The sequence below is a fragment of the Zootoca vivipara genome, chromosome Z (assembly GCF_963506605.1).
Source record: "Zootoca vivipara chromosome Z, rZooViv1.1, whole genome shotgun sequence".
Classification (NCBI taxonomy): Eukaryota; Metazoa; Chordata; class Lepidosauria; order Squamata; family Lacertidae; genus Zootoca; species Zootoca vivipara.
Genome location: NC_083294.1, coordinates 45,459,446 through 45,485,612, shown reverse-complemented (window position 1 = coordinate 45,485,612; position 26,167 = coordinate 45,459,446). Strand labels below are relative to the sequence as shown.

General features: G+C 44.2%; 1 protein-coding gene across 3 annotated transcripts in view; it reads right to left on the bottom strand.

Moving 5' to 3' along the window:
• The window catches only part of GPC3 (glypican 3), a 225,059-nt gene that overhangs the window by 149,426 nt on the left and 49,466 nt on the right, over positions 1 to 26,167 (bottom strand). The window lies entirely within an intron of this gene.

The window sequence follows — 26,167 nt, the reverse complement described above, 5'->3', positions numbered from 1 at the left end:
GTTTTTCAATACCCTATTATGTCTTTTAACTATGTGAGTTTCTTGTAGGCAGATTATGTCTACATTTTGTTTCTCTAATATATGGGCGATTTTATGTCTTTTAGATTTCTCATTCATACCAGCTCACTTCGGTGCTGCTATGCAGCGGTTTGACTTCACCCCCGAAGGCGCACTCCATTGTCTCTCAAGACAGATGGATACCATCAGATGGAGAGTAGCTAACCTTGACCTTAGGGACTGCTCAAACATGTCTGCCAGGTAAAAAGATTATGCAAGGCTAGACAATCATTTAATTTCCAAAGGATGGACCTCAATACCATAGTTATCGGGTGTTGTGGATGTGCATGAAAATTCTGTCAAGTGGTTAAGCTTACCACAACAAATGACAGTTTAGCAGAAATTGTTTTACTCTGCAAACACAAGCAGACACTATATTCACAGGGAATATAAGGACAAACTTCCAGTAGCAGTTTCTGCCATGTTATCCCTGGGAATTTTATTTAATTTTGTAGTGTAACAATAATAATAATGAAGAAATTCATTTTTATTATTGTTACACTACAAAATTAAATAAAATAAGATGGCGAGCTAAAAATGCAATGGGATCTGATAATATCTTTTGAACATGCAAGATAGTTTAGAAAGAGTTTTCAGGCAATTAAAAACCCACACTGACTTTCTTCAAGGAGGAGGACTTGCCAGAATTGCAGAGTTTCTGCTGATGGAGACACAGCTCATGAAAGTCTGCAGAAGCCAGGTTTCAAAGATCAAGAGAACGTCTGATTTATAAATAAATTATATCAAGGTGCTTTGGAATAAGGAAAGGGGTTGGAAGATGAAAACATGCTATCAAAAGTAGAGTTGAGATGTAATCATCCCCACACTATGAATACATATTTCATAATGTTTACATGCAGAAACCAACAGAGAATATATTATTGAAGACTCTTAAATATACATCTCCATTATTAAAATGTTTAGACTCATGAATTTTGCTGCTGTGGCAGCAAAAAGATTAAAATGGGGTGAGGGGAACAGCAGCATTGTTCTATCTGTTTGGAAATTTGAACTCAACATACAATTCTGGGCGACGTAAAATCCTAGAAGTTAAACTCTTGCAAATCTTTATGAAATTGATTGCAAACTTGTCCCTCTGCCTTCCCTCTGTTTTCTCCACCCCCAATTTCCTCCTGATGCTGCACAACAAAGTCATCTCTCAAAAAGAGGGAAACCAAGCTAAGCAATGGCTGCTGAGAAGACTGTTCGGACATAGCCTGGAAGCTCTAGCTTGTGGAAGAAGCAGCTGCCATGCAGCCACTCTTAATTCATCTCCCTGATGGAAAGAAAGACGCCCAGGTGGGGAGACAGAGCCGACCAGAGAAAGTGAAGAGGAAGGAGAAGCCCAATGGAGGCACTGGGAATGGGCCAGCCAAGTTGAAGGCATGGAACCTGCCCCTTTTGAAGAGTCCTTTCCCCAGAGATATCTAAAACACACAGGGGAGTAGATAAGTTAAGGTGCAGCCATCCAGAACTCTCCAGGAAAAATCTTGTTTACTTTGGACCAAGATTTAGACTCCAATGAGTGGTTTCACTTTCAGCTTAAGCTTAATTAGCTTATAAAAATAGCTTATTCTGACAAATGATCCACTTTTAATTAAAATAAACACCCGAGATTAGAGATCCTGGTTTGACACTCCAGTTTGAAAGCAAAACAAAAGTTGGCAATGATAAGGCTTATGTCAATTCAGACACTACAATAAACCACAGGTGTCACTAACCAGCAAAGGGAGAGGAGGGGAGTGTGAGCATCAATCCATAGTTCAGCTGTCGCCAAACCACAGTTCACCCACTAGACTGCAATGTTACCATTGCCTTCGGGCAAGAGATACAGAACAATTAGATCAAGAACGAATAGATTAAAAAACAGTTTCTATCCAAGAGCTATAACCATCTTAAATGCTGTAACTAAATAATATGATCCCGGGGAGTTGGAATGGGTGTGTATGTATGTGTGTGTGTGGCTGTAATTGCGTTTTTATTTTGTTTTTTATGGGATGACATTCAATTTTGTTGTACAATGACAATAAAGTATCTATTCTATTCTATTCTATTCTATTCTATTCTATTCTAATGTCTTAGGGAAGGGAAGGGAAGGCACATGAACTAGGGGATTTTGTGGAACAACCTCAATTGCCACCTGATTTTGCTACCGTAATATTCCCTTAGAGGGGTTCAGCTACAATACACTTAAAAGTTACATGCCTCTCGCACTTAATTCCTATTAATGTGCACTAACCAAAACTGTTGGGAATCCAGAGGAAGACTCACTTTCCTCCATAAAGAAAAGAGGCTTCTGGCACGTGAAAGCCAAATGCAAACAAACGGAAGTGGAACAGAAATAAATTGTCCAATGATTTGCATTAGTCATATATGTGTTGGCTAGTATACAAACCAGCAATGTGGCTGGACAATGTGAGATATATTTTTGTTAGTTATGCAGCTGACTAAGCAGTCACCTGCAATGTATGCTTGAAGCCAGAAAAGAAACAAATGAAGTTACAGTATCCAGCTGTCATGGAGGACAATATTTTTAATTATTCTTATTTATTTTAAAGGAATGCATTAGTACTATGCATAATGCTTTGTATTTTACACATTTCCCTTGCTTTATGATATCTGCAGAATCTGTAAGAACGTCCCCCCTCCCCAATTATAGCCAGTAAAACTGCCCATTTTTGTGATTAATCATGCAATCATATCAACTCATATGTCCCCCCCCCTTATAATTTCGACTTGATCCTTCTATCAAATCTCTATAAACTGGCCAATTTTTTCTCCTATTAATTTTTAATGTAGAATTTGCCTCTATTAGAGACATCCACCATGGAGTTTTATCTATTATTTTCTCTTTTGTTCTTTCCCATACTTCAAATAGAGCTTTTCTTACCAGATGATTCTTAAATCCCTTATGCATTTGTATTTTCCCATACATCAGATACCTGTGCCAGCCAAAGATTTTATCCCATCCTTCCAGTTCTAGTAATTCAGTATTTTATAAAAGCAACCACTCCCTCAACCAACTCCAACACGCAGCTTCGTAATATCTTCTCTGGTCTGGAACTGTAAATTCTCCAATTTCTTTTGGTCCCATCATTACTTCTGTTTTTATTCTTGCTTTTTTCCCTTGCCAGATGAAATCGGCAAGATCTTTTTGCCAATCCTTAAAATGTTTTGTTTCGATCACAGTTGGGATGTTTTGAAAAAGAAATAAATTTTTCCATAACGCCAACATTTTTATCATTGGTATTCTTCCCCATAGAGAAATTTTTCAAACTCTTCCACTTTTCCATACTTCCCTTAATTTCTTTCCACTTCTTGATGTAGTTATCTTTAAATAAGTTTGTATTATTATTATTTGTAAACTGTATCCCCAAATAATTTACCTTAACTCCTGTCATCTTTTCCAGCTCTAATTCATCTTTCGCTCTCATATTTTTTAATCAACATTTTTGACTTCTCCTTATTCAATTTAAATCCTGAGACCTCACCCAATTCTTTCATTTTACCTAGTGACTTCTGAATACTTACTTCTGGTGTTTCTGTTGTTATAATCACGTCATCGACGAACACTTTAACTTTATAACATAATTTTTCCAAATTTATACCCCTTATTTCACTATCTTATCTTAATGCAATTAATAACATTTCCAGTAGTACCATAATGAACAAAAGTGGTGACAGGGGGCAGCCTTGTCTTGTCCCCCTTTCAATATTAAATCCCTCTGTGATTTCATTGTTTATAATAAATTTTGCTTTTTGTTCTCTATAGATTGCTTGAATTCCATTCATAATTCTATTCCCTAAATATAGACTTTCGCATGTTTTGATTAAGAACCTCCATGAAACACTGTCAAAGCTTTTTCGGCGTCCACCAACAACATTGCTATTTTCATACTAGGCTTCATTTCCGCATACTCTAATAGATCTATAATTATCCTTGTATTATTTTTTATGTGCCTTCCCGGAAGGAATCCAGCTTGGTCTCTTTTTATTATTCCATTTAGGGAAATTTGCATTCCATTTGCTATAATTACCGTAAATATTTTATAATCAATATTTAAGAATCCCTTTCCCATGGAGATTTAAAATTATCCCTCAGAATCAGGGGGGCCAAACCCATCGGTCTGAAACATAGTTTGAGCCATAGCCATAATTTCGCTTTCAGGGCCACATACGTAAAGGCTTGGCAACCGGTCTCCAATCTCATGATCACACCCGCAACAGAAGGGGGATCCTGAGAATGGCCCTGAGGAATTGTGATTGGATAGATTCCAATCTTACAAAGTCCCTACGCGAACCCAAGGCAATGCCCACCAGAAGTAGTGGGAGAACTTTCATTTTAAAGAGTCGCAGGGCAACATCTACTGTTTGTAAACCGTGGTTTACTATGCTATGTGACCATTGCCACAGAAACATGCCAGAACTCAGGAAGATCTTGTTGCTGTGGTGGAGTTCAAATGTACTTCATTGTCTAGGCAAATGTTCCAACCTGAGTTTTGTAGTTTGCTGTGGAGTTTTGTAGTTTGCTCCACACATGGAGAGGCCATGCAGAGGAGGGCCTGGGATGGTCATATCTGGGTCCAGGCAGGTGTATATGGGGAAAGAGAGTATTTTAGGTATGGATATAATTCAGTGGACAAAGAGTATAGCATGATGAACTTATGCTGCTCACTTTTGCAGCAAATTGTTCCGTAACCATTGACAGGTGTGTTTTTCCCTTGGAAATTACAAAATATTCCACAAAAGATGCTGTTTTCTACTGCCATGTAGATCATAGAATCATAGAGTTGGAAGAGACCACAAGGGCCATCCAGTCCAACCCCCTGCCAAGCAGGAAACACCATCAAAGCATTCTTGACATATGGCTGTCAAGCCTCTGCTTAAAGACCTCCAAAGAAGGAGACTCCACCACACTCCTTGGGAGCAAATTCCACTGCCGAACAGCTCTTACTGTCAGGAAGTTCTTCCTAATGTTGAGGTGGAATCTTCTTTCTTGAAGTTTGAATCCATTGCTCCATGTCCGCTTCTCTGGAGCAGCAGAAAAAAATCTTCCTCCCTCCTCCATATGACATCCTTTCATATATTTGAACATGGCTATCATATCACCCCTTAACCTTCTCTTCTCCAGGCTAAACATACCCAGCTCCCTAAGCCGTTCCTCATAAGGCATAGTTTCCAGGCCTTTGACCATTTTGGTTGCCCTCTTCTGGACACGTTCCAGTTTGTCAGTATCCTTCTTGAACTGTGGTGCCCAGAACTGGACACAGTACTCCAGGTGAGGTCTGACCAGAGCAGAATACAGTGATACTATTACTTCCCTTGATCTAGATGCTATACTCCTATTGATGCAGCCCAGAATTGCATTGGCTTTTTTAGCTGCTGCATCACACTGCTGACTCATGTCAAGTCTGTGGTCTACCAAGACTCCTAGGTCCTTTTCACATGTACTGCTCTCAAGCCAGGTGTCACCCATCCTGTATTTGTGCCTTTCATTTTTTTTGCCCAAGTGTAGTACCTTACATTTCTCCTTGTTAAAATTCATCTTGTTTGGCTTCTGCTGGGCTGCTGCAAGCCTGTCCTTCCAAGATGAAGAGCAAGCAGCGGCCAGTGACCATCCTGCTGCATTGCACTATAGGCAACCCTTCAAGCGTGGCAGTCATCGCATGGAAGCAGATGAAGAATCAAATAATCGTTGCAGAGTTGGAAGGGATCCCAAGGCCCATCTAGCCCAAGCATAGGCGAACTTGGTCCTCCAGCTGTCTTGGGACTACAACTCACATCATCCCTAGCTAACAGGACCAGTGGTCAGGGATGATGGGAGTTGTAGTCCCAAAGCATCTAGAGGGCCAAGTTTGCCTATGCCTGATCCAGCCCAACCCCCTGCAATGCAGCAATCTCAACTAAAGCATCCATGACAAATGACCACCCAGCCTCCAAGGAAGGAGAGTTCACAACCTCCCAAGGGAGACAGTTCCACTGTCGAACAGCTCTTACTGTCAGCAAGTTTTTCCTGATATTTAGTCAGAATCTCCTTTTTTGTAACTTGAAGCCATTGGTTTGAGTCCTACCCTCCAGAGCAGGAGAAAACAAGCTTGTTCCATCTTCCATGGGACAGCCCTTAAGATATTTGCGGGTGATTCTCATATCTCCTCTCAGTTTCCTCTTCTCCAGGCTAAACATACCCAGCTCCCTCAACCATTCCTCATAAGGGCTTGGTTTCCAGATCCTTGATCATCTTGGTTGCCCTCCTCTGCACACGCTCCAGCTTGTCAATATCCATCTTAAATTGTGGCACCCAGAATTGGACACAGCATTCCACGGGTTGTCTGACTAAGGCAGAATAGAGTGGTACAATGACTCCCCTTGATCTGGATACTCTACTTCTCTTGATGCAGCCGAGAATAGCATTAACTTTTTTGCTGCTGCATCACACTGTTGACTCATGTGATGCTTGTTTTATTTAAAGAATTTATTGGTAAATTTATTGCAATTTGGTGTGCATATAGACAATGATGATTGTTCATCCTATATAATAAAGTCCCTATGTCTCTGCATCCAGATTCCCTGTGTCCCGTTTTCCGCACTACTGAGCATGTGCCCCAGGGACGCAGGGATTGGACGCAGAGACTGCACGCACGCACACACACACTCTCTCCCCACCCCACCCCTCTGCCCTGCACTGGCTCAATAAGCAGTTAAAACAGAGGCCACCAGGTGGAAGGCAGGAGCAGGCAGCAAGGCCCCTAAGCAGGGCAGGCCCTCTCTCAACGTGCCCAAGGGCCTGAGGAGGAAGCCGGGGTGACCAAAAATTGAGGCCCCGGCCTCTCCTCACCAATAGGCCCAAAATGGAGGCCCAAGCAGCGCAAGATAAAGCAGGCCACCAGTGGAAGGCAGGAGCAGGCAGCAAGGCCCCTAAGCAGGGCAGGCCCTCTCTCAACGTGCCCAAGGGCCTGAGGAGGAAGCCGGGGTGACCAAAAATTGAGGCCCCGGCCTCTCCTCACCAACAGGCCCAAAATGGAGGCCCAAGCAGTGCAAGATAAAGCAGGCCACCAGTGGAAGGCAGGAGCAGGCAGCAAGGCCCCTAAGCAGGGCAGTCCCTCTCTCAACGTGCCCAAGGGCCTGAGGAGGAAGCCGAGATGACCAAAAAATCGAGGCCCCGGCTTTTCCTCACTAACAGGCCCGAAATTGAGGCCCAAACAGCGCAAGCAACCGGGAGACCCCCGCTGGGCCGGAACGGCCAGGAAAGGCGCGGGGAGGTCACCGAATGCTCAGTGCCAACCGTGGGACCCTCAGAAAGCGCCGGGGTGGGCGCAAGCCCCCCGGATGGCAAAGCTCCCTCCCGGACGCAGCAGGCGACTGAAAAACAGCCGTGGAGGCCAACAAAAGTAGCGGGAGCCACCCCACCCCCCGAAAAACTGGACGTACACCCCGGAGCAGCCGCCCGGGCCGTCCAGGAGCCAGAATTCAGCCACTGGGCCCTGGCAGCAGCAGCGCTATTGACGGGGGGAAATTAGGAAACAAACGGCAGGTGCAAAAAGCGCGCGAAAACAGGGTGGGGAGGGATCTGCACTCCAAACACAAGCTTTGGAGGGGGTAAAGGAAGAAATACCCACCGCACCCCCCAGCCGAGCCCGGGCTGTAAAGGTAAAAAAGGGGGGACTTTGGCTTGGGGTTTGGGAACGGGGGGGTGGAAATTAGGGATAAATTAAGGATCAAAGGGAGGGGGGAGGAACAATCAATTAGACAAGGAATAAAAGCCCCCCACGCGCCGCTGCCACCGAAAAAGGCCGAATGTTCTAGCGCCCATTTATTAAACGGGCTGAATGGCACTAGTCTGATAATAAACTGTAAACAAAACCTTTGTATATTTGAAAACCAATCAAAATTTGAATTACAAAATTCACATTGAAAGGCACTGAGCAGGGCTGCCTTAAGCATATCTAGCGCCATGGTCCAAAGAAACCTCTGGCGCCCACCCCCGTCAACTCCAAAACAAGGGAGGGGGCAGTGGAAAAGGTCATCTGCCTCCCCCAATGCCCCAATCCCTGGCGTGGTGGCAATCAAGCAGTAAAACGTGCTGGCAGAAATGCTCTCTGGTGTCGGGGTGCCCAAGAAGGCAGCCAGGGAGGGCTGCGTGACGCCTTTCGCCAGGAAGTAGGACAGTGATGGCGAACCTATGACACACGTGTCAGACGTGACACGCAGAGCCCTTACTGCTGGCACGCGCCCCATCGGCCCATTCGCGCTGTTGTTGTTGTTCTCCCCCCCATTTGTTCTCCCGCTCCTGCTCACTTGTCTCTGCTGTTAAAACCCGGATCCTTTGTTGTTGTTGTTGGTGGTGGTGGTGGTGGTAGCCAGAGATTAGTTTTTAACCCTTTCTGTGCTGTTTTTATGGCACTTTGGCAGACGATGATTGGGTGTAACAGCGTTCATTTTTGAACCCGTTCTGTGCTGGGTTTTTTGGCGCAGACTATGTTGGTGCTGCGTGTTAGTTCCAGCGAAGGTATTATTCATCATTTATTTCTGTTCTCTTTCCCCCCAAAAAAGCAAAGCAACTTTTGCACCCCCCAAAAAAAACCTCCAAAACTTTGGTCAGCAGCTCCCCCCCCCAAAAAGCTCAACAACTCTGGGCACTTTGTGATAAATAAGGGGTTTTTGGTCTGGTTTGGTTAAATAATTAGTTTCTGGTTTATATTTACAGCTATATATTACAATTATATTTTTTTGTTATTTAAACTATAAATATCACGAAATTATGGGTTTTTTTCTCGACGTGACACACCATCCGTGTTATGCTTGGTTTTTTGGTGAATTTTGACACACCAAGCTCAAAAGGTTGCCCATCACTGAAGTAGGAGGAGGACAACGACCAGGAGCAGGGCTGTCTTTAGCAGCTGCAGAGGCTTGGGAGGGAAGCTGCGCGCCTACCAGCCATATAGTTGGTGGGGCTCAGCTGGTGGGTGTGCAGGGAAAGGGGAGGCTGCCAGCAAGACAAACAGCTCCCCCACTCACTAGGGCACCCCTGAGAGGCCGGCGCCCTGGCGCAACGAACCACTAAAACCAATGGGAAAGATGGCTCTGGCACTGAGTATGATGAGAACGATTGGAAGGACGATACAGGTGAGTTTTTAAAATATGTAATCATGTTTGTGGCAAATAGAAGGGGAAGAAATGGAGGCAGTGAGAGATTTTACTTTCTTGGGCTCCTTGATCACTGCAGATGGTGACAGCAGTCACGAAATTAAAAGACGCCTGCTTCTTGGGAGAAAAGCAATGACAAACCTAGACAGCATCTTAAAAAGCAGAGACATCACCTTGCCGACAAAGGTCCGTATAGTTAAAGCTATGGTTTTCCCAGTAGTGATGTATGGAAGTGAGAGCTGGACCATAAAGAAGGCTGATCGCCGAAGAATTGATGCTTTTGAATTATGGTGCTGGAGGAGACTCTTGAGAGTCCCATGGACTGCTAGAAGATCAAACCTATCAATTCTTAAGGAAATCAGCCCTGAGTGCTCCCTGGAAGGACAGATCGTGAAGCTGAGGCTCCAATACTTTGGCCACCTCATGAGAAGAGAAGAATCCTTGGAAAAGACCCTGATGTTGGGAAAGATTGAGGGCACTAGGAGAAGGGGACGACAGAGGACAAGATGGTTGGACAGTGTTCTCGAAGCTACGAACATGAGTTTGACCAAACTACGGGAGGCAGTGCAAGACAGGAGTGCCTGGCGTGCTATGGTCCATGGGGTCACGAAGAGTCGGACACGACTAAACAACTAAACAACAACAACAATCATGTTTGTCTTTTCTGTATTACATCTCTGATACATCTCTCAGTCCAGTATACCTGAAGGAGCGTTTCCATCTCCGTCGTTCTGCCCGGACACTGAGGTCCAGTGCCAAGGGCCTTCTGGTGGTTCCCTCGCTGCAAGAAGCCAAGTTACCGGGAACCAGGCAGAGGGCCTTCTCGGTAGTGGTACCCGCCCTATAGAATGCCCTCCCACCAGATGTCAAAGAGAAAAACAACTACCAGACTTTTAGAAGACATCTGAAGGCCGCCCTGTTTAGGGAAGCTTTTAATGTTTAATAAATTATTGTATTTTAATATTTCTGTTGAAGGCTGCCCAGAGTGGCTGGGAAAACCCAGCCAGATGGGTGGGGTATAAATAAATTATTATTATTATTATTATTTACTACTTTTCTTCTCCTTTTTCTTTCTTCTTCGTAATTCTTTTCTTTTTGGATCCCTTTTTCTCTTTCTTTATATATCTCTTATATTTTATTAATTGATGTATTATTTGTAATTTTTAACCAATAAATAATATATTTTAAAAAAAGAAAAAGAAAGCTTGGGCTTAATGTTCCATTTCTTCTGAGGAGGGGTTCACTGTAGTGGAGCTGGCATGGTGTTGAACTGTGGGGGGGGGGAGAGATGTTTTCCTGCCGGCCAGATTGACCTTCTTGCAAATTTGACTTGGTCTCCACCACCAGCGGAGAGGTGGGTGGTGACAATCCCCACACGATCTTCTTTCTCCATCACAGGAGAAGTGGGATAAGGCTTCCTCTGCAAGTACACCCCAGCCATGGAACTCCCTCCCCCCCCCAGAGGGAAGGATGGCCACAAGTTTGAAGAACCTCCTGTGCCTTTTTGAAACACACTTAGTCATCCAGGTATACAATATAGTGGACTTCTTTAAGCCTCATTGTGTACTGCAATATTCTGGTTGTGTTTGATCCATTATGTTTTAAAGGTTGCATTACTCTATTGTGTCGAAAGCCGCTTTGGGCCATTGCAGATGTGAAAAGCAGTCTGTGTAATAATTTTGTGACTTTGGTAATTGAGTTTGATCTGTTTCACCTCTCCCCCCCCCCCCCCAATTGTCTCTTCTCTCTTCCTTCTGTATCATTTGCATACAGAAGATGCTAGGGGAGCCTTTTTGGCTGAAAGGCATGTTAAACATTATTATTTTAAAAAAACAAATAAAAAATTCAAATAAATCAACTAGAGAAAATCAAAGTAGATTTTGTAAAAACTTCCAACCCTGGTAGCCTAGGGCAAGGGCGTACCCACCATGCGGCAAGTTAGGGCAGCTGCCCTACTCTAGAAGCAGGGCTGGTGGGCAGAGGCGGAGCACAGCCCGGCGGAGCGCGAGTTCGCCATTCCCGCCGCACCGCGCCGCACCCTCCCTCCAGCTCCCCGGCGCGCCCTCAGGCAAGGCCAAGCGCGGCGGGGAACCAGGGAGCGCGGCGCGGTGGGCGGGAACGCCGAACTCGCGCTCCGCTGGGCTGGGCTCCGCCTCCGCCCACCAGCCCTGCTTCTAGGGAGGGGCACAGCCCGGCGGAGCGCGAGTTCGCTGTTCCCGCCCACTTTGTGGCCCCTCCCCTTCCGTGCCTTGGCCCCTCCCCTTGCCCCCCCTAGTTTTGATCCTGGGTACGCCCATGGCCTAGGGGCAACTCTCCACTCACCATGGGGTGAACAGGAAACCAACTACTTCAAAACTCCCTTCAAAAAAGCCACCAGTGTTTACAGGTTATTTTCAGCAAGGGTTACAGGTAGGTAGCCGTGTTGGTCTGGATCGAAGTAAAAATAAAAAAATTCCTTCAGTAGCACCTCCCCATCCCCACCCCTCCCCACCCCTTCTCTACATAAGTGCCTGGAAACTTCCATTTCACTGTATCTGAAGAAGTGTGCATGCACACGAAAGCTCATACCAAAATAAAAACTTAGTTGGTCTTTAAGGTGCTACTGAAGGAATTTTTTTATTTCAGCAAGGGTGTAAAACCACTAAAAATCAAAACTATCAAATTAACCCAACAACGATTTGTAAAGCAAAGTAGGCCAAGTATTTTCTAGTTACCATCTTTCTTTGGTGCCAGAATAAAAGAAATGGCACACAAATAACTTCAGTAATCTCACTCACCGTTTCATTTTGTAGCATAGTGTCAGCTCTCCCTCGCTTACTGCAAAATCTTTTTTTATTGACAATTCAATCATGTCCGTTTGTAACAGTAGGATCACTGATTTGATCAGCCCTCATTGGATTTTCAATATATAAACGACAGGACCATATCAGACTTGATTCTAGAAGCAGCTGCCTTTTATTGATTTATATTCCACTCGCTAGGGGGAAAAAATTGCAACCTAATCTAGTTGGGATAGGCCGAGATCGATGCCAATTTTTTTCTTAATGACATGAAGGCTGAGATAAGGACTGCATAAGTCAAATCTAGACAGATCAAATTTGCCCCATATCCCTTTCAATTACAGTGGACATACGGTGGATATGTAACATTAAAGCCAAGGGGAATAGAATCAAAGGGGCTTAAAATTACAGCGGGCAGACAAGGCTGCTGCCTACATCCCCTGGGTTCTTGAAACTGATACAAATGGGGAGTTTTTTAAAAAAGTGGCCTTGAAGATAGAGGAGACTCAAGTTTCCCAGTTTGCAATTTAGCTTGCAAAGTGGTGTTAAGAGATAGCCTATTGCCAATGTGTCAGAGGAGCCTATTAGAACAGAGGCAAAAAGATCTTTCCAGCATCCTGTTTTCAGCAGTGGCTGAGCATATGCCTTTGTTTAGCCGGTCTCCCCACCCCCACCCCACTTGCTGAATATAGGAGCTGGTAAAAGGTCCAATCGCGGACGACTCTGGGGTTGCAGTGCTCATCTCGCTTTACTGGCCGAGGGAGCCGGTGTACAGCTTCCGGGTCATGTGGCCAGCATGACTAAGCCGCTTCTGGCAAACCAGAGCAGGCACGGAAATGCCGTTTACCTTCCCGTCGGAGCAGTACCTATTGATCTACTTGCACTTTGACGTGCTTTCAAACTGCTAGGTTGGCAGGAGCTGGGACTGAGCAACGGGAGCTCACTCCATCGCAGAGATTTGAACTGCCGACCTTCTGATCGGCAAGCCCTAGGCTCTGTGGTTTATATCTAAAACCAGGACATGTAAAAGCTATAGAACAAAATTCCTTAAATGCTCATCCAACAACACCCCCAACTTGCTAAATAATGAGCCCCACAGTAGATGCTCACTTGACTGCTAAAGTCAAAACAAAATAAAAAAAATTCCTTCCAGTAGCACCTTAGAGACAAGCTAAGTTTGTTATTGGTATGAGCTTTCGTGTGCATGCACACTTCTTCAGATACACTGAAACAGAAGTCACCAGACCCTGATATATAGTGAGAGGGTGGGGAGGGGTATTACCCAGAAGGGTGGTGTGAATGGGGGATTGGCTGATAGGTGTGATAAACCTTGACTGCTAAAGGTCTGTGTAAATAACTGGAAACCTAAAACTAACCACTGTGCCAGGTATGTATTCCTGATTAGAGCATTCCATAAATGTGGAGCCACCACTGAGAAGACCCATTTTCAACAATTCTGCACACATAACACAATGTTGGGTAGACCTTGAACCGCATATCATTTACACAAATTTAATGTAAAGGATGCTAACAAGATGTCGAAAAGGCACCAGATTATTTGGGTTTAAAAGCAGACAGCCTCACAGTGGCCATCCGTCATAATGGCTGAATGAAGCCTCCTTGCTTTGCAGGGCATTTGCATCTGAATACCAGCTCCTATGGGATGTGTATAAAGTGACAAAAGATGTAAGTGAGAATAGCAAACGTAGGCAAATGAAATGTCTAGTGAAAAGCCAGTGGCTTGATTCACTTAGCCAAGCGCCCAGGTCTTTAAAAAGATCACACCTCCTCAAACTTACAAATAAGAACAGTATGCAATATTAGGGAATGTTACTACAATAAATGCTACAGCGCAAAACTAATAAAGGTATTTAGCAAAAACCAAAATGGGGGAAAATAACAATAACCCCAAGTACCATTAAGACTAATTTAAGATACAACTGGGTTAAACAAACTTAATAAAGCATACTTGGGAATCAGATCTACAGAAAGGGATTGAAGAGGTGGTTGGCAGATCTTATGGGCTAAGAAATCCTTAAAATCATAATCATCATTATTTACTTATTAAATATGTATACTGCCCTTTATCTGTGGATCTCATGTATCCACATGCATAAAAGAAGACATGCATATTTTCACATGCATAAAAGTGGATGTGGCACTAATATTCTCAATGGTTGGTCAATGTTTGTTTGTTTTATATACTGCCCTTCATCAAAAGATCTCAGAGTGGTTCACAAGATGAAAATAAACATTATGTGTTTCCAGTGAAGATCATGGGACAGCCAGCATCCCCAAGCCTTGGATTCTCCAGTAGCCCAATAATCACCCTTAGTAGACATACCTATGGAGGGTGAAGGAGGTCCAAAGAATGTGCATGGGAATGTGGTAGAAGTTGCACATCAAAGGTACATTGAAGCTGAGGTGGCCTTTCCTGGGGACCCTTCAAATGTGAACCACTTAGTTGCTGTTTTATTATATTTTTTCAATGTAACTTTGTGAGTTGAGAGGGTTAAATAGTGTTTCCAACCCATCACGGTTTGGGGGGACAACCAGCCCTATTTGAAGCTGGCTGAGACTGGCCAATTTAAACCAAACACGTGGACATTCATTTTCAGAACGTTTGCCAAAGTGTCCACACTGGATCGGTAAAACTGAGGTATTGCCCGAGCCAGGAGAACCTGGCAGATGGGTTCACCAAACCTTTGAGTTTCTAAAGACATGGGGAATTCTGTAATGGTTTGTGTCTTGCGTAAGAGAGTTATTACGCTACCCCTGTGATGCAGGACGAGAGGGGGTGTGGGCTGAGAGGGTTAAATAGCTCAGCATTTCGCCCTGCACCCGCAGGCCTATGACGTCTGCATCCAGGAATGTGTGTACTACTGCATTCTCTGTAACATGAGACGTCCTTACTATTTCTGTACTGTTGTGACCAGCTCCCCAGCCGGGAGTGAGCAAAGGCTCTTGGCTGTAGAGTTCCTAAAGTAAACATCTGTGTTTTCAATGAGAAAGACTTGCATTCTATTATTTACAGACACAGAAGCTGATTGCTTTCTGGCTGCGGATCAAACTCTGCTAATCTGAACGGGAAAGAAAGACTTTTGAGACTTAGGCAGCAGAAAACGCCACAGAAGCGTACTGAGGATTCAAACGCAGGAAAGAAATGCTGTGGGCAGATAGGTTTCTTTGCCTTCTGCCCCAGCCCCTGTGTCGTATCTTTTTCAATATACGCCATAAACTTCAATCTCAGACAATCCCTTAAGCATCTTAAGTGGAGACTCCACTATCTGGACTGAATGGTCCAAAGTTGGCTCCTAGTGTGAAGTAGAAACAGATCCTCATCCTTATCGCCAGCATACAATGGCATCACCACCACAGACAGCCTATGTGCAATACTACAGTTCCCAAGCCAGGATGGTTCAAGTTAACATATTACAGGAGGGAGCAGAGTCCCATCTAGTCTGACTCTGACTCTGGGCCACTTGACTCCTGTCTGTGGTCTCTGAGCCATCATCTCCCACAACTTCCTTCTCCTGGGATAGTTCTCCATAGCAGTCCTTTGTTTGCAGTCTCCACACTCCTTTTTCTTTTTGTTTAAGCTCATTATGCTCTGTACAATATGTCACTGTGCCCTTTTAGTGCAATTATACTGAAGAAATATAATGCACTAGTGGAACGTTTTATTCATCCATGGCTAAGCTCCAAAAAGCTAAGTGACAAAGATGTTACTTCCACTCTGGAAAACACACCGTAATTTTTACTTTTGCAAAACCAGCCCAAAAGGAGAGGGAAATGCACACAGAAATTTCATACTTTCCTACAAAGAAAAAGATCAACCAGGCTCACTCTTTAAAGAAGCAGTGCTCTTACATTTTATGATAAATCAATAGATTTAACTTATTTTTTATTTATTTTTAAAATAGAAGCAATGCAATTATATTTTTGTGCAAATCTAAAAAACAAACAATGGGACATGGGTGGCGCTGTGGTCTAACCCACAGAGCCTAGGGCTTGCCGATCAGAAGGTCGGCGGTTCAAATCCCCGCGACGGGGTGAGCTCCCGTTGCTCGGTCCCAGCTCCTGCCAACCTAGCAGTTCGAAAGCATGCCAAAGTGCAAGTAGATAAATAGGTACCACTCCAGCAGGAAGGTAAACGGCATTTCCATGCGCTGCCTTTATACAAATACAAAAAGTAATTCAAAAAGATGTACAACAAAAAATAAAAACATGTAACACAAATGTTAAAAGGAGCATAAAAGAAAGACTAATTGGAAAGAACAAACGTCTGTAATCTTGCAACTTCTTTCCGGCTTCTCAAGGAAGTGGCTCCCTGGTGTGCAGAGAAGACACATCCAAAACACAGCTTCCTTTCTAGATTGATTAAATGATGCTGCAAGCTGAGGGAAAACAGAGATACTTGGTAATCTGCTTCCTCTGGCCAGGGGCGTACCCAGGATCAAAACTAGGGGGGGGGGGAGCCATGGTCGTTCAGGTTGTGACATTTCAGCATGGAAAAGGCGAATGAAAACAAAATGTAATAAGGAAATATATATAAGGAAAAATGGGAGGGGAAACAAAAATTAAAACACAACCACCAATGCAGCAGAAAAGCAGGGTAGGAAGAAGAGGGGTGGGGATGTAGATATTTGCTTAGATGTCAAAAATAAATTAAAATGAAGCACCAGGGGGAGGGAGGGAGAGAAAAAAGAAAGAAAGAGGGGGAAAGGATGGAAGGAAGGAAGGATGGAGCTCCCATCTGCCCCCACCCCAGCTCAGGCTGCTCCTCCCCCCCTCCCACGTTCCATCCTGTTGCTGGCTTGCTTCTGGGGGGGCAGCTGCCCCCCTGCCCCTCGCTGGGTATGCCCATGCCTCTGGCCATCTTTCTTTCTTAGACCAAGACCAGTTGATACTCCATGGCAACAATGAATTGCTTAAATGATTGCTTCTAAATTCTTCAGCTCCAGCATGCATCACAACAAAAGGGGTCCTTATCTCCTGGGACAATTATCAGTTGGCTGGAGCCAAATATCTTGTTGCAAAATCACTTCAGAAATGGAGCAGATCAAAATTTTCAGCTGATCAAAACAGGCCATCATGAATCAGAGAGGAGCAAGATCATTTCAGGGTCCAGTCAGCTGACCAGAGAACCAGAAGAAATAAAGAAGAAATGAGAAGAAACAGGATCACACTTCAAAATGACCTGAACAGATTAGACAACTGGGCCAAAGCAAACAAGATGAATTTTAACAGGAGAAATGTAAGGTACTACACTTGGGCAGAAAAAATGAAAGGCACAAATACAGGATGGGAGACACCTGGCTTGAGAGCAGTACATGTGAAAAGGATCTAGGAGTCTTGGTAGACCACACACTTTACATGAGTCAACAGTGTGATGCAGCAGCTCAAAAAGCCAATGCAATTCTGGCTGCATCAATAGGAGTATAGCATCTAGATCAAGGGAAGTAATAGTACCACTGTATTCTGCTCTGGTCAGACCTCACCTGGAGTACTGTGTCCAGTTCTGGGCACCACAGTTCAAGAAGGATACTGACGAGCTGGAACGTGTCCAGAAGAGGGCAACCAAAATGGTCAAAGGCCTGGAAACGATGCCTTATGAGGAACGGCTTAGGGAGCTGGGTATGTTTAGCCTGGAGAAGAGAAGGTTAAGGGGTGATATGATAGCCATGTTCAAATATATGAAAGGATGTCATATGGAGGAGGGAGAAAGATTGTTTTCTGCTGCTCCAGAGAAGCAGACACAGAGCAATGGATTCAAACTTCAAGAAAGAAGATTCCACCTCAACATTAGGAAGAACTTCCTGACAGTAAGAGCTGTTCGGCAGTGGAATTTGCTCCCAAGGAGTGTGGTGGAGTCTCCTTCTTTGGAGGTCTTTAAGCAGAGGCTTGACAGCCATATGTCAAGAATGCTTTGATGGTGTTTCCTGCTTGGCAGGGGGTTGGACTGGATGGCCCTTGTGGTCTCTTCCAACTCTATGATTCTATGATTCTATGAAACCCAGATAAGGAGATAGAGAATACATGTGAACATAAAGAGGATGACCCTGGATCCATGGAAGAAGAGCATGGTGTTATCATGCAACTCCAAGGAGTGTGGTGGAGTCTCCTTCTTTGGAGGTCTTTAAGCGGAGGCTTGACAGTCATCTGTCAGGAATGCTTTGGTGGTGTTTCCTGCTTGGCAGGGGGTTGGACTGGATGACCCTTGTGGTCTCTTCCAACTCTATCATTCTATGATTCTGCCTCTTTCGCTAATAAACCCCACAAACAATGACAGCCTCCATGCTCCCAAATGTCATATGAACACCTGTGCACTCAGTCAACACTAGACTTCAAGCACCTAGCATCTCAGATTTATAAATTTTGCAAAGGCAACTTGACTCGCCAGACTGGCTCGGGGCACTTTTAGAAAAAGGAGGACTTGTTGGTTGCAACCTGGCATCCTTTCGTGGACTTTGTCAAGAAGCGCCCGGACACCTGCCCACCAAGAGCACACATGTCATCTTGGATGGGCCCCAATTGTAACACAGATATAGCATATTTCTGATATTTCATTCTGCCCTCCCCATTCCCCCCACCGTGCTCACAAAGCTCATTTACCATCCTCCTCTCCTTTCTATTTAAGCATATTGAACAGAACCACCACATTTGACACTTTGCTGACTTAACAGTCATGCAGGGCCATTCTTCCCATTGGGCTGACTGGCACGGTGCGCCAGGGCACCCGCCCAGCAGGGGATGTATCAAGGAGGTGTAGCCTTATTAGCTACTAAGGGTCCTTTAAGTTGCGCCCAGGCAAGGACAAAAGATAGTCAAAACGACGCCGGGGTTGAGTTCCAGAGAAATAATTTAATTCTTAAATTTAAGAGACTCCTGGTGGTCAAGCTCACGACAGGAGTAAAGAAACACAAATTGCAAAGCTTCTTATACACTTCTTGGGCTCTGTAAATGTGCGCACGCAAGGGGGTCACAAGTCCATATATGGATCTTCCTGTGTCCGGTCATAAACACATTACGCCATGTGCGTAAACACATGCTGACTCATGCTACCCTAGTAGCATCCTCAGGCAGCCTTGACTTACCTTGCCTGTTCTGCACGTCAGACTGATAGCGTCAGACAAAGCCAGCCATCATCCAGCCTTGAGCTGGGCATCCTGTTCCTTTTGCTTTGCCCTTTGACACACTTTGGTGCAGAGACGCAGAGGCACTGGAAAGCATTTTAAGAAATAAGGCATCCGCAGAATAGGAAACTATATGATCAGATTTGGCTCAATAATACAATTTGCAAATCCTTCCCTTCAGAGGCACATGGAGCCGCCTGCGCCTCCACCTCACCCACTTCGCTCCTTTTCCGGCAGCGGTGGCTGAAGCAAGGCAACGGCAGCAGAGCTGCCTCCATCAAGGGGCGGCAGGGAAGAGGAACATGCATGCAAATGAGGTGCCACGGAGCATTGTGGCAAATGAGGTGCCACGGAGCATTGCCACAATGCTCTGTCAGCAAACCTTCTGTCGGGGCAGCAGCTAGGGCTCCCTGGACTCCGCCTGTCACGTCGCGCCCTCTGGCTGCACGCTGCGCCTGGCCCTGCCCGGCAGAGCGCGAGGAACACCAGAGGGATCATCGCACCATGGCGCCCGATACACTTAAGACGGCCCTGCAGTCATGATTATTTACGTTGTGTGTTCAATAAAAATATTTGAGGGGGGGAGGGTGGGTCTCTATGGACCAGGTTGCTTGGAAAGAGAATGAGAGTGTTGGGGCAAGGGGAGAGACCCAACCTTCGCTTGCTTATTTAGAGAAAGAGAGAAGCAGAGAAACACTAATGATGTCTTTGATATACAGCAAGTAACCAGATGAAAAAGCCAAATGCTACCTGGAACAATATCAAGTTCATTATGATATAAAGGGTAACAGATAATGATATTACAAGTATTGAGCCTGGGGTTGCTATAGGAAATAAGCAAGAACAGAATTAGTCTTGACAGTAACAGTGGTGGGATCAGCAGCAGAGGAGGAAGAAGCTGGCAGTATGCTGATAGATACTGTAGCTGCTGATAGCTCCATTAAAATGTGTATGCAGGTATAAGGCAGGGGTAGGCAACCTAAGGCCCGTGGGCCGGATGTGGCCCAATTGCCTTCTCAATCCGGCCCACGGACGGTCCGGGAATCAGCATGTTTTTACATGAGTAGAATGTGTCCTTTTATTTAAAATGCATCTCTGGGTTATTTGTGGGGCCTGCCTAACCAATTTAATAAGCATGGTAGTCATTTCAGCAAACCTCAAAGCAGCAATGGGAGGGGGAGGATTAAGTACAAAAATAAAAATCCATTCATAATGAATCAGTTCTTACACAGCAGCAGTAAAATGAAATGAAAGCACAAATCCTTAAAGAAAGCCCAGCCCACCCAGCCCCCATTATATTAGCCCAAACTGATGTAGGATGTCAGAAAATGTTCTCAGCATCTTACCTTCAACCACCCAAACATTTATAAAATTTATAGACTGCTTTTCACCACAGTGAGGTCCCAAACCAACACAACCTTTTAAACATTCTGCAAGTAAAATCAAGCAGCAGTGGTGCAACACAAGCACTCCTAACTTTCAGAGCCAAATATTCTCTTTTTTAAATTTTAAAAGAATACTTTATTATTTAAAATAGTACAAAACATAACATATGTATGATACAGGTACAACATAAATTTTCCTTTCATCGAGTCTTTTACAAATTTTTTTTATGAAAAACAAATGCATAACTCGAAATAAACTCTTCTTCGCAATGTGAATAGTATACCATCCTTGTATTTTTTCCTAATTCTTCCCTCTTAGATACTTCCCGTCCTTCTAATAATACAATAACAATTTCTTTATTTTCGCGGGCCTGCAGTGTAATTTTCTTCCTTTTTTCTTTTTTCCTTGGTTTTTCCTAATCTCACTTTTTTTTCCCAAACGTTATTCAATATCTGCTAATATGGAATTGTTAGGATAATACATTTTTAAATATTTTTTGTAAACACTCCATTCTTTAGATACATTTTGTGTTGATGTTCCCCTTACTGAGTCAGTAAGTTTTGCCAGCTGTACGTATTCTAACATGAATGTTTGCCCCTCCATTACAGTGGGTAAGTTCTCACTCTTCCACTTTCTTGCCACTAATACCCTGGCCGCGGTCATTGCATACATCAATAGAGATTTTATTTCTTTTTGGATTTCTGGTGGTAATATATTCAACAAGAATATTCTCAAGGCTTAGGAGGACAGATGTGTGTGAGATTGAATCCTGACAAGACAGAAGTACTGTTTGTGGGGGACAGGAGGCGGGCGGGTGTGGAGGACTCCCTGGTCCTGAATGGGGTAACTGTGCCCCTGAAAGACCAGGTGCGCAGCCTGGGAGTCATTTTAGACTCACAGCTGTCCATGGAGGCACAAGTCAATTCTGTGTCCAGGGCAGCTGTTTATCAGCTCCATCTGGTACGCAGGCTGAGACCCTACCTCCCGCTGACTGTCTCTGCAGAGTGGTGCATGCTCTACTTCAGGGGTCCCCAAACTAAGGCCCGGGGGGCGGATGCGGCCCAATCACCTTCTCAATCTGGCCCGCAGATGGTCCGGGAATCAGCATGTTTTTACATGAGTAGAATGTGTCCTTTTATTTAAAATGCATCTCTGGGTTATTTGTGGGGCCTGCCTGGTGTTTTTACATGAGTAGAATGTCTACCTTATATTTAAAATGCATCTCTGGGCTATTTGTGGGGCATAGGAATTCATTCATATTTTCTTTCAAAGTATAGTCCGGCCCCCCACAAGGTCTGCGGTACAGTGGACCGGCCCCCTGCTGAAAAAGTTTGCTGACCCCTGCTCTAGTTATCTCTCGCTTGGACTACTGCAATGCGCTCTACGTGGGGCTACCTTCAACTAATGTTCAACTAACCCAGAATGCGGCAGCTAGACTGGTGACTGGGAGCGGCCACCAAGACCACATAACACCGGTCCTGAAAGACCTACATTGGCTCCCAGTACGTTTCTGAGCACAATTCAAAGTGTTGGTGTTGACCTTTAAAGCCCTAAACGGCCTCGGTCCAGTATACCTGAAGGAGCGTCTCCACCCCCATCGTTCTGCCCGGACACTGAGGTCCAGCTCCAAGGGCCTTCTGGCGGTTCCCTCACTACGAGAAGCCAAGTTGCAGGGAACCAGGCAGAGGGCCTTCTCGGTGGTGGCACCCACCCTGTGGAATGCCCTCCCACTAGAGGTCAAAGAGAACAACAACTACCAGACCTTTAGAAGGCATCTCAAGGCAGCCCTGTTTAGGGAAGCTTTTAATGTTTGATGGATTTCTGTATTTTAGTGTTTTGTTGGAAGCCGCCCAGAGTGGCTGGGGGAACCCGGCCAGATGGGCGGGGTATAAATAATAAATCATCATTATTATTATTATTATTATTATTATTATTATTATTATTTAGGAAGGTTGGCTGGGGAACTCCTCCTGGGACCCGACTCTTCTAGCCCAAGGAGAGCAGTACTTCTCATGGCAGGGATGGGAACAGATAATGGCCACATGGTGAGCCAAAGACCGGAGGGTGCCCAAGGGGGGAGAGAAAAAGAAGACAAAGCCGGCTGGGAGGCTGAGCTATTGGGCACTTCCACTTCCTACAACCCCCCCCCCCCAAGTTGCTTTTGCTTTGATGAAATTTGCATGACAAGGAACAATTATTTTAGACAACTTCTTTTGCCCCCTCAGTGCCCCCTGGACAGTCAGCGTAGCATTTTCCTCCACTAGAGGAGAATAGTAAAACCCAGTGAGCCAGGCAGCACCAAACCTTCCACTGGCGGCTGAGTGTGGTGCAGAAAAATCACATGATTACACTGCTAATTGCAGAAGCTCAAGAATTCAACTTTTAAATACATGACACAAAATGTAAGTCACTCTGGGATGCCTAATGGGAGATTTTGTCTTAGCTGCTGGAGTGACCGCTCCACTAATTCTGACTCTTCATAGGTGTTGCCATGTTGTGTAGTGCCCTGTCTCCATTAGCATTAAGCAACCTGCTCCCTTTCTTTCTCTCAAGCTACAATGGTGCAGTAAGGGACCCAGGTGGCGCTGTGGTTAAACCACTGAGCCTAGGGCTTGCTGATCAGAAGGTCGGCGGTTCGAATCCCTGTGACGGGGTGAGCTCCCGTTGCTTGGTCCTAGCTCCTGCCAACCTAGCAGTTCGAAAGCACGTCAAGCGCAATTAGATAAATAGGTACCGCTGTTCTGGTTTCGATGTTCTGTTGCACCAGAAGGGGCTTAGTCATTCTGGCCACATGACCCAGAAACGCCACCTCCCTTGGCCTGAAAGCGAGATGAGTGCCACAACCACAGAGTCGCCTTTGACTGGACCTAACTGTCCAGGGGTCCTTCACCTTTACTTTACCTTAGCTGGATCCTCCAAGCTTAGACTGCATAGCTTAAGCAAATCACCTTTGTGTTTCTATACAAATAATTTACACTTACCATTTTGGAAACTAAGTTATACTGCTTCTTTTCTTGAAGTTGTATGGAAAAGCACATCAATCTGATTTTTTTAAAAACCTACCTAATGTGATCTCTGTCTATGCTGCAGGACATGTGGAATTGGGGGGGGGGACTTAGAAGGGATATTCTAACAACCTATATTTCCATGCTTTACTTTGCTGCATGTTTTGTGATTTTAAATCTCTATTGGGGCTCCCCCACCAATGAGTACTTGCCCCAAATCTGGCTCTAGGCATCCAGGGAAACCTCCTTTTATTTTAACCATATGTGTTTTTCCTTTTAACCAAACAAAACCAACCTTAAATGTGTAACAGGAAACCACAGTATGACAGGGGTCCTGCTGCATCAGACCAACAGAAGAATTATAAGATTAGCAATATTTAGCAAAGAATTTGGAAGTAAAAGGAGGTTGCAGAAGTAAGTTAGATATGTGGCAAGATTTAGTTAAGTGATATGACGTTTATGTGTTCTTAAGATTAGAATTATATTAAGAGATTTTGTGTATTCTGTATTGAGAAGGGATTAAGAGTATTATTTAGAGTAGATAATTATGAAAAAGATTGGAATAAAGATTTAGAAAGTGCTAAGTAAGTGATATATAGAAATGTAGTTGGGAGGGAAGGGAGGAAGTCGATAAAGATATGGAATATAGGACTGATTGAAAATATTGTTGTTTTTGTTGTTGTGTATTGTCATTTATTATGTTTTTTGTATATTGTATGTTATGTTTTTTATGTTTTGTTATTGTAAAAAAATATCAATAAATATATATATATATATATATATATATATATATATATATATATATATATTTAAAAACCTGCTTCAGAATGAAGCAATGACTTTGGAGATAAAATTTACTCATTTGGAGGCCTCATCTATGAACAGATTTGCCAAAGCACCACATTTAAAGCATTAAAAAAAAGGATACCAGAGCAATGTAAAATGTAGCCAGTAAACATGCCAGGCTTTGATGTTAGATTTGTACTAGAGACTTTTTCATAAAAAGAAAACCTAGGATGTGGAATGATCAATTCAGAAAACTGCCTAGGCTGCAGGTGGTTTTTCCTACACATCTGGCAGAAAAATGTGGACCAAGGACATGCATTGGGCAACCAGTAAAGGGCCTTGCACAAAACAAAACCTTTTTCATTTTAAAAAAACATTTTCCTTTTGAGGTTCCTGGTATCTCCATGCAGAGCAAGAGCCCTTTGTTTGCCTGGGCTGCCTCTTCTACAGCAAAGGGCAGAATAAGGTAGTACCCTAATCAACTGGCCACTCAAATATCCCTCCAGGCCCAGAATGCCACCATGCAAGAGGAAGCAGCCCTTTCTAATTCTCAAAAAAAGTTGGCAGGCAGACGTGTGCGCTGCAAAGATGCAGTGAAGTGTTGGGTGCAGGGCCAGAAAATACTAAATACTTATTATTTTTATTTATTAAACTTGTATACAGTGGTGCCTCGCTAGACGAATTTAATTCGTTCCACAGGTCTTTTCTTATAACGAAAAATTCGTCTAGCGAATCCCATAGGAATGCATTGAATTTTTTTTGAATTTTTTTTTTTTGCCCATAGGAACGCATTAATTGAATTTCAATGCATTCCTATGGGAAACCGCGATTCGCTAGACGAATTTTTCGTAAAACGAATTCGTCTAGCGAGGCAACCTCCGCTAGAAAAAACCTTTCGTTAAGCAGAAATTTCGTTAAGCAGGGCATTCGTTAAGCGAGGCACCACTGTACTGCCCTTCATCCGTAGATCTCAAAATGGTTGATGAAAAACTAAAAATATTTGTTTTAATTTCCTTGCAATTCTTCAACTATATGCAACCAAATCTTTTTTTAAAAAAAAATCAGTCAAATGTCCAACCCTTAGGAGGGGGCCCACTGACATTGTGTAACCAGCACTGGTTCAACCACGCAGCCACATAGTTAAGTCCAATACTATTTACTTTCATCTTGTGTTTGGATTGGTTCCTGACATTGCTTCCAGCTACAAAACTCAGGTTAAAACACACAAATTAATCACCACAGTAAACAGAGAGGGCTTTATACTTTTTAAAATTAATAAAAAAGAACATTGGCTGTTTTAGAATGGCAGCCTTTTGCTAACATGGAACAACTCTATATCACTTTGAAATATGCAGCACTCTCATACTGGCTCTAGGTAGACCCCCGGTGGCCCGGTGAGGCAGGGCGCCGCACGGAAACCATGCTGCGCCCTGCGAGGGCGGGGGCGCCGGAGCGATCTCCGCCCCTCAGCGCCAGGGCGGCCGACCTGCTCGAGACTGCCCTGCTCTCATACCTATGCAAGCAGAGGGGGGCTCCTTTCTTATTGACCAGGAACATTAATTGGCCATTGCCCAGACTTTATTGAAGTTCTCAGCCTATACAGATAAAAGAGCCTATTGCATTTAACGCTCAACAGTTCCAGTTGATTACTGGAACTGCAGGCTCTGATTCCTGGGCTGTGTTCCATTTTTGCAAGCACAACATAATTTCCACTTCTTGGATACCTGTTTCATTATAAGATAATGTGATTTGTAACAGCGGCGAAGAGGAGAAATGGAACAGTACCAGTTTCCATGAACACTCAAACGCTGCAGTCCCTTAAGGCATATAAGTTGGAAACCTTTGCTCTAAACACTAAGTGCTTCACTATCTC